The sequence below is a fragment of the Vombatus ursinus genome, unplaced genomic scaffold (genome assembly GCF_900497805.2).
Source record: "Vombatus ursinus unplaced genomic scaffold, bare-nosed wombat genome assembly UNPS02010219.1, whole genome shotgun sequence".
In the NCBI taxonomy this organism is placed as follows: Eukaryota; Metazoa; Chordata; class Mammalia; order Diprotodontia; family Vombatidae; genus Vombatus; species Vombatus ursinus.
Genome location: NW_020949997.1, coordinates 8,897,635 through 8,904,848, shown reverse-complemented (window position 1 = coordinate 8,904,848; position 7,214 = coordinate 8,897,635).

The following is a 7,214-nucleotide window of genomic DNA, read 5'->3' as shown; positions in this document are numbered from 1 at the left end:
TAGTTCACCTATCTAGGGGGGATAGGTCTACTTAGAATTCTAAGAAGGCAGAACCTGAAATTAAGTCTAATTAAGAGACAGAAGTTTCTCATTTTGAATGTGACAAGCTGTAGAATATTGGAGCAAACGTGGAATGCACTATGCTTCAGTGATTTGTGTATGAAGAATTGGACAGATTTTAGGCTAACAATTGGGGAAATATGGATCCATGAACTGTTCTATGATTATAGGACAAATGTAATTTACCTGATCATAGACGGAAGATGACAATTTGGTTACCAAACATAAGCTAATATGAGGTCATTCACAGAGAGGAATAAGAGTTTGTACCCAGAGAGATAAGATAAGAGAGGGGAAAGGATATATTTCAGAGCTGTGTTAAAGATGGCATCTCTCTCTCTCTTTCCCTCTTCCACCTATTGCTGGGAAGATTGGTTGACCAATGAGAAACTGGATTATTATCTATTTTTACTTGATCCTTAGAGGAAGAAGGAACAAAAAGAAGACACTATGCTCTCTATTATGAGAAAAAGCAGGAAGAGAGGAAGAAGAAAAAGGAGGAGGAGGAGGGATGGAAAATAAGAAAGAAAAACAAGAACAAGAAAGAAGAGAAGTTTACAGTTCCAGAGTTGTGAGTTATCCTAAGCATATACGTACTTTCTTGCCAGGTTTCTGTGTGTGTGTCCTCTTTTCCTCACAGATACTGAATACATTTGTGGGAGAATATGACCCAGTTTTACATGTGGGCTTGATTTGTCTTATATTTGTATATGTGGTGCTATACAAGTCACTTTCATCTTATTGTCAAACAAATAGGTATATTTACTATGTCATCGTTGTGAGTGTCTGTATTTGTCTTGATGGAAGGACATTGATAGGGGCTGGAGAGATGAGGTTAGTAGGGTAGATGTATTCTCGTTGGGGTGAGTTGGGGTGAGTGATTATGACCAGAGTGAATGAGAGAAGGAAATGGATACCAGAGACAAACTTTTCAGATGTTACACTATTATATGTATGTGTTATCTCTCTTGATAAAATATATGGTACTTGAGGGGAAATAATTGCTTATTTTTTCTTTGTATGTTGTAGAGGTTTTTTTTGCCTTTAATTTGCCAATATGGAATTCAAATTTTCTACTATGAGTACTAACTAGATCCTAATGTAATATTCTGATACCTTTCTATAGATCTTCAACAGTTCTCTAAAATTATTTCTGCCATGATTGTGTTTAATGCCTGTCTTGTTCCTTGATAACTCCGTTTTTATTCTTACCATTACCATGATAACAGCTATTGCATACATTGATATATGAAGGTCCTGAAATGCCTTCACAATTTCTGTAAGATACTCTGGGAGAATGCATGCATTTATGATTGTTATAATGGGTACCATATATTTTGAATTGCTCTGTTTTGATATAGTTGGTTTTTAAGTTGGAGTCATGCCACCAAACTCAAAAAGGGCACGTTTAAGAATTCTAGTCAAAGTATGCCAAACTCTGTGTCAAAATCATTTGAAGCAATGGTGCTATTTTCTCATCTGTTTTCTTATCTATCACTTCCAAACTCACCACTAAAGCCTTGATTGACAATCACCTCCTTCAGTCTCCTCTCCCTTCTGATCGAGGTACAGTAGCAATTTCCTCCCAATTCCTTTCTTTATAGAGGGCAGAAACTGGACTCTCATCTCACTCACTCAACTTTGTATCTGTTGCCCTGTCTGGTTTCAACCCCACAGAACAAGATACCCCCAAGCCAGGTACTCCCTGGTGTCCCATCTCCTTCCTGCCCTGCCACTTCCTGGCATCCTGTTATATGTTATCTCCCTCTTTAGACTGTAAACTCCTTGAGGGCAGGAACTATCTTTCTTTTTATTAACTATATCCTTAGTGTTTAGCACAGTGCCTGGCACATGGTAGGCATTTAATAAATGTTTATTGGATCTATTTCATTATTAATTAAAATTTTTTGAATTTGCACTATTTTTCAGTGCAAGTATTTCAATGACTTCAAGATCTTTAATTTTTTTCCTCCTCAAATTTTAGTGGCCCCCTTAATTTCACCCATTATTTTATCTAATTTAAGGTTAGGTATACAATTATGTCTTACAACAGCACTACACTGTGCAATACATTGTTATATAAACTTGCAGAAGAGAGTACTGCTGTTGAAACTCAGCATGAAACCCCTGCCTACCTCTGTTTCCAGTTTTGTTATAATAGGCACATAATGGAAGTATTTATATCTTTAGTCCATTTCATGCACCCTCTTGGTTTTCATGCTTTAGTGGTCAATGCCATTTGCACTGATGCACATCCAATAGATGGAATGTTGTTGTTTCTGATTTGTTCAGTCATGTCGTGTGCTGCCAGAACATGAAGGAGTGCCTACTACTCACTTAGCTTTCCTCTGCATCAAGCCAATCATTGTGATGGTTTCAAGCAGTAGGGCCAGCCTGAAACTCATTTCCACTTCATCTATTTCTTAAGTTCATAGGGACAGTTCCATCTCACTGGCTGGGATGGAGTAGAAGGGAAGAGAAAGGATGTTCTAGGAAGGCAAACAGCATGAGGAAAGATATATAGCAGGAATGATCCTAGTATGCATAGGAGGCAATGTATAGACCTTTCTGGCTAGAGTCCATTCTAGAGAAGAAGAGAAAATAAAGTTGGGTAACTAGGAAAGGGCTAGATTATGAATGGCCTTGAAAGTCAGGCAGAAGAGTATAAACTTAATGTAATAAGCAACTGTAGGGTTTTTTTTTAACAGTGTGACTTTATGACAATACTATTTTAGGGACATTTATCCAAAAGTGGTCTTGAAAAAGAAAGAGACTAAACTAAGACTGGCTAACAGACTGCTGCAGTAGTCATAAAGCTCTGAATTACAGTAGTGTATGTTGGCAGTGAGGGGGATATACTGAATAAAATAATGAGAGGAGTTAAAAATGACTTTAAGGTTTTTACCAAGAAGATGAAAATAGTAGTACTACAACTATAAGCAGGATAATTGGAAATTCTCTCTCTCTCTCTTTCTCTCTCTCTCTCTTGCCAACTTTGAGTTGAGATGAAGTCCTTACTTGGGGCACGGTAAATTTGATATGATAGTGAGATATCCAATTTTAGACATTCAGTATATATTTGGAAATAAGGAATTGAGATTTGGATGAGAGGTTGGGACTAGAGATTTGTGTTTGGGAGTATAAGCATAGAGATCATAGTTGGAATAATGGGAACGGACAAACATTGAGAGAATTAGAGATAAATTAATATTAGTAATAGAATTAGAACTGCCTTTTTTACAATATTTATTTTCCCCAAAGAGTCCTTTAGAAAAAGGAATTCTTGTCTTTGGCCCAATTAAACCTTGTTGTTGCTTATCCATCCATGGGAATCATTTGGCCAAAAGAATTCTCTGAGTTCAATAATATTCAAATGACTTGGTTTAGAAAATGAGATTTCTGGCCAGAGGAATTTATTTTAAAGGATAGAATTTCAATTGCAGATAAACAGACAGCTGATACTTTGTTCACTAGTTTAAAGATTCTATGGCAGGGTTTGTGTTTTTGTGGGATACCCTCTGAAATAGTCTTTTTTTTTCCATATGTAATGCTCTGTGGTGGGAGATTAGATATTTGCACTGTTCTCTTTTTAGCTATTTTGGAGAAATCTTTGTTGAGTGTAGTGCAAAAGGCAGAGTTACTTGACCTAAAGATAAACTGAAATCCCTTCATGGCTTTGGTGTAAAACTGCAAAACCAAAGATTTGGGATTAAGATTGAGCCTTAACCTGTATCTCAGGGCCAAAGGGAAATCCAATGACTTGAAAGAGCAAGGCCTCAATGTCATCTCCACCATGCTATTATTATGGCAAAATCTCTTGTTTGGATGACTCTATCCCATAGCATTATGCCATTATGGAAATCTGGAGATTTTCCCACTGAGCTTAATTTTCCTTGGCTTGGATGGGGGGAAGCTCTTTTTCAAAAATGTAAATAATGTACATTTCACAATGGCAGCTCTGTATGCATATGTTCAAGTGCTTCTTTTAAAAAGGCACACTATAATACCTAATGGTAGAGAAAATCAGAATAATTATATACTAACTAGTGAGGTATTAAGTCTGGTGGGAGGTTAGGGAAGGGAGAGGTCCATATGAGCTGTTGTGATGCCTGAACTGGCCTTTGAACAAAGAGTAGATTTAGATATGCAGACAAGAAGTGAGGGCATGAATCATGAAGCTGAAGTCTATAGACTTCCTCTGCCTAACTAACCCTTGTCAGCACCCTTGTTAAATTTGGCTCTGATTTTTCTGATAATTCAACTATTTTATCTCAAATGAGATATTTGTAAAATACTTAGCACAGTGCCTGGCAAATAGTAAGCACTTAATAGATATTTTTTCCCTTTTCTATTGTCAAGTTCATAAGAGTGAACAAAGGGATGAAAGAAAGAATGAAACACCTACCACTCAGCAACACAATGCACTTCCTAAGAGATATAAAGAAGGGGAAAAATAAGGTTTTCTCTCACAAAGAGTTTATGGGAAATCGGGGAGAACAAGATTAATATGAACCAAAAAAATTATGGATGATATTATAATTATCTAATATCTAATTATATTTTAGGTATAATTATATATTATATAATGTGTAATATATTGTATTATATATAATTATGTGTTATAATTATTTAGGATTATATTTATAGAGAATTCTATTACAAATAATATTTAGATAGAAAGAAACATTTGAAAGCACATTGAAAGCACTATCTTCAAGGAAGTTCCATTAGAAAAGTAGAAAACAGAAGCAAAGATGGGAGGACCACACATATGATACAAATATTTGTAAAAGATGATAGGATGTAGGGACCATGGAGAACATTTAGTTCAAATCATAACTGGAAAAGATCACATTAGAAACTCAGAGTCTCCTTTATGCATATGAAAGGCATGAGGCAAGTGAGAGGCTGAATCTGTCAGTCAAAAAATTATGGACTAGGGAACATCTGCCCCTTATTATATGGATAATTCATAGTTGACTGTAGGAATCACCCAGCCTTGTTTGCAAAGTACTTAAAGAGTTTTGAAAAAGGGGCACATTGTTGTAAAAAAGAAGGTTGAATGCCACTGTGCTTCTTTTCCTTGTGTAAGTAAACATTCCAAAATTCTTGGCAATTGCTTTACTTCCTTCCTGATGGAGAGGGGAAAGTTGACCAGGGTAGTTAGCATATCCTTTGGTCTGTTCTGAATGCTGGCAATAGAGGAAAATAAATGTGAAGTAAAAGGAAAATTCTGGTATAGTGTGCATGTCCTATGCAGAATGATCAATCACCTTTCTATCTCCTACTAAACTCACTTTCCTTACTTATTCTCATCCTAAGTTTTAAGGTAACCAAGGGGACATACCTTACCTTTGCTAAATTTAGAGAGGTTTATGATCAGGTTGGTTGCAAAATGATGAACTTTTTGGCCGTAACAGTTCTTGAAAACTATCTATTAACTTATCAAGGGGCAATGATTTGTGATTTGTGTTAATGGCTAGACTACCCTAGTAGAACAAATACTTAATGGTTGCAGAAATGTTGCTTACACACTATTAAACTCTACCAATTTCCTCCCCAAGATCTGAAGGCTCTGATCCATGGTAGTTCAATGTTGACCCCAGTGATATTATTACTGAATTGTAGAGGAACTAACCCTGTTCTTGTCCCAAAGCCTACAAGCTGGTTGGTTGTCACCTTAGATGCTTTTCCATGTTACTCCGAGCCTGGCAGAGGGGAGTGTCCGAGGGGTGCAGAAGTTGTTGCTGAAAACTCAGAACAGCATTCAGGACACTTTCCACTGATTGTGCTGACACCCACCAGTTTAGCACAGTCTTGTTCTATTCCTCAATGAAGAGGAATTCTTTCTCCCAACTTCTTTTTCTTTCCACTTCTCAATCAGTTGCCAAGTTTTGTTGATTTTGCTTATGTAATATCCCTCAAATCTGTCTCCTACTTTCTATTCCCACTGACACCAACCTAGGCTAGGTTTTCATAATTGATCTCCTGGATATGTGTGGACTGGTATTATTATTGTTGGGTTTTTTAGTGTTATGATGATGATTATGATGATAATTCCTAGAAGAAAGTAGGGTACATTTGGAAGCTGTTCAGAGCCATCAGGCTACTATTCAGTAATTTTGTTTAAAATACCCACTATGTGCAGAAGTTCTGGAGGGAAGTAAAGTCCCTGTCCTCATGAAGCATATAGTTTAGTAGGAAAGATAAAATTTTGAGGCCACCTGGCCAAAATTGGTGACTTCCTGGCGGAAAAAGATTGAGGGGGAAAGGTAGATAGGGAGAGGGAAAAATCCAAAATGGCTGATGGGTCCATATGTATCATCACTAAGAAAAAAATAACAACTGGGATCTGCCTTCTTATCTTCTTCTGATTTCTATACTCATAAATATATGAGTATATTATTCCTAATTGTGCATTTATAAAATGTACTTTCAAAGCCTTCTTTGCTTTGAATAAAAAGGAATATACTCAGTGGAGGCAGGTAGAGTTAGGAAACCCAAGATTTAGTCTGCCATCCTGGCAAAGCTGATCTGCTTGTGGTTGGACCCCATATGTGCTATTAGGCATCCCATATCTGAATTTGTAGCTGGGATCCAGGTGGACATGGGGAAGATTAACACATATCCTCACTTACCTTTGTTTTGATATCAATAAATTATACTTAGGTCATTACTTCAAGTGTGACCTATGCCTCAGAATTGAATCCCAAAACAAACTGCTATAGTCACATACATAAATTGTTGTTGTTGTGGTTGTTTGTCCTTCTCTTGAAGAGAACCAATGACATCAGGACAGTGATGTATTGACTTGTAAGTGAATTAGATTTAAGAGAGGCAGAAATGTGCAAAGTCATCAGCCTCATTCTCTCTCCCAGGGCCACCTGAGTCCATTGGTAAGATATAGATCAGGATGACTGGGGATGACTCCAGATGCAGTGGGAGACCTCGGCCTTTCTAAGCCAAGGTTTTTCCCAGGTTTCAGTTTGTCTGACATAACACCCATTCAGTGATTTAAGGCTAGGTAAGAAATGAGGCAAAAGATGACCTCAAACTGGGAGGGGAAAACCCTTAAGGTTTCTGGCCAGAACAGAAACAATTGCTATTTACACTCATTCTGAGCCATCAAAACCAAAACGATGACCAAGTGAGGC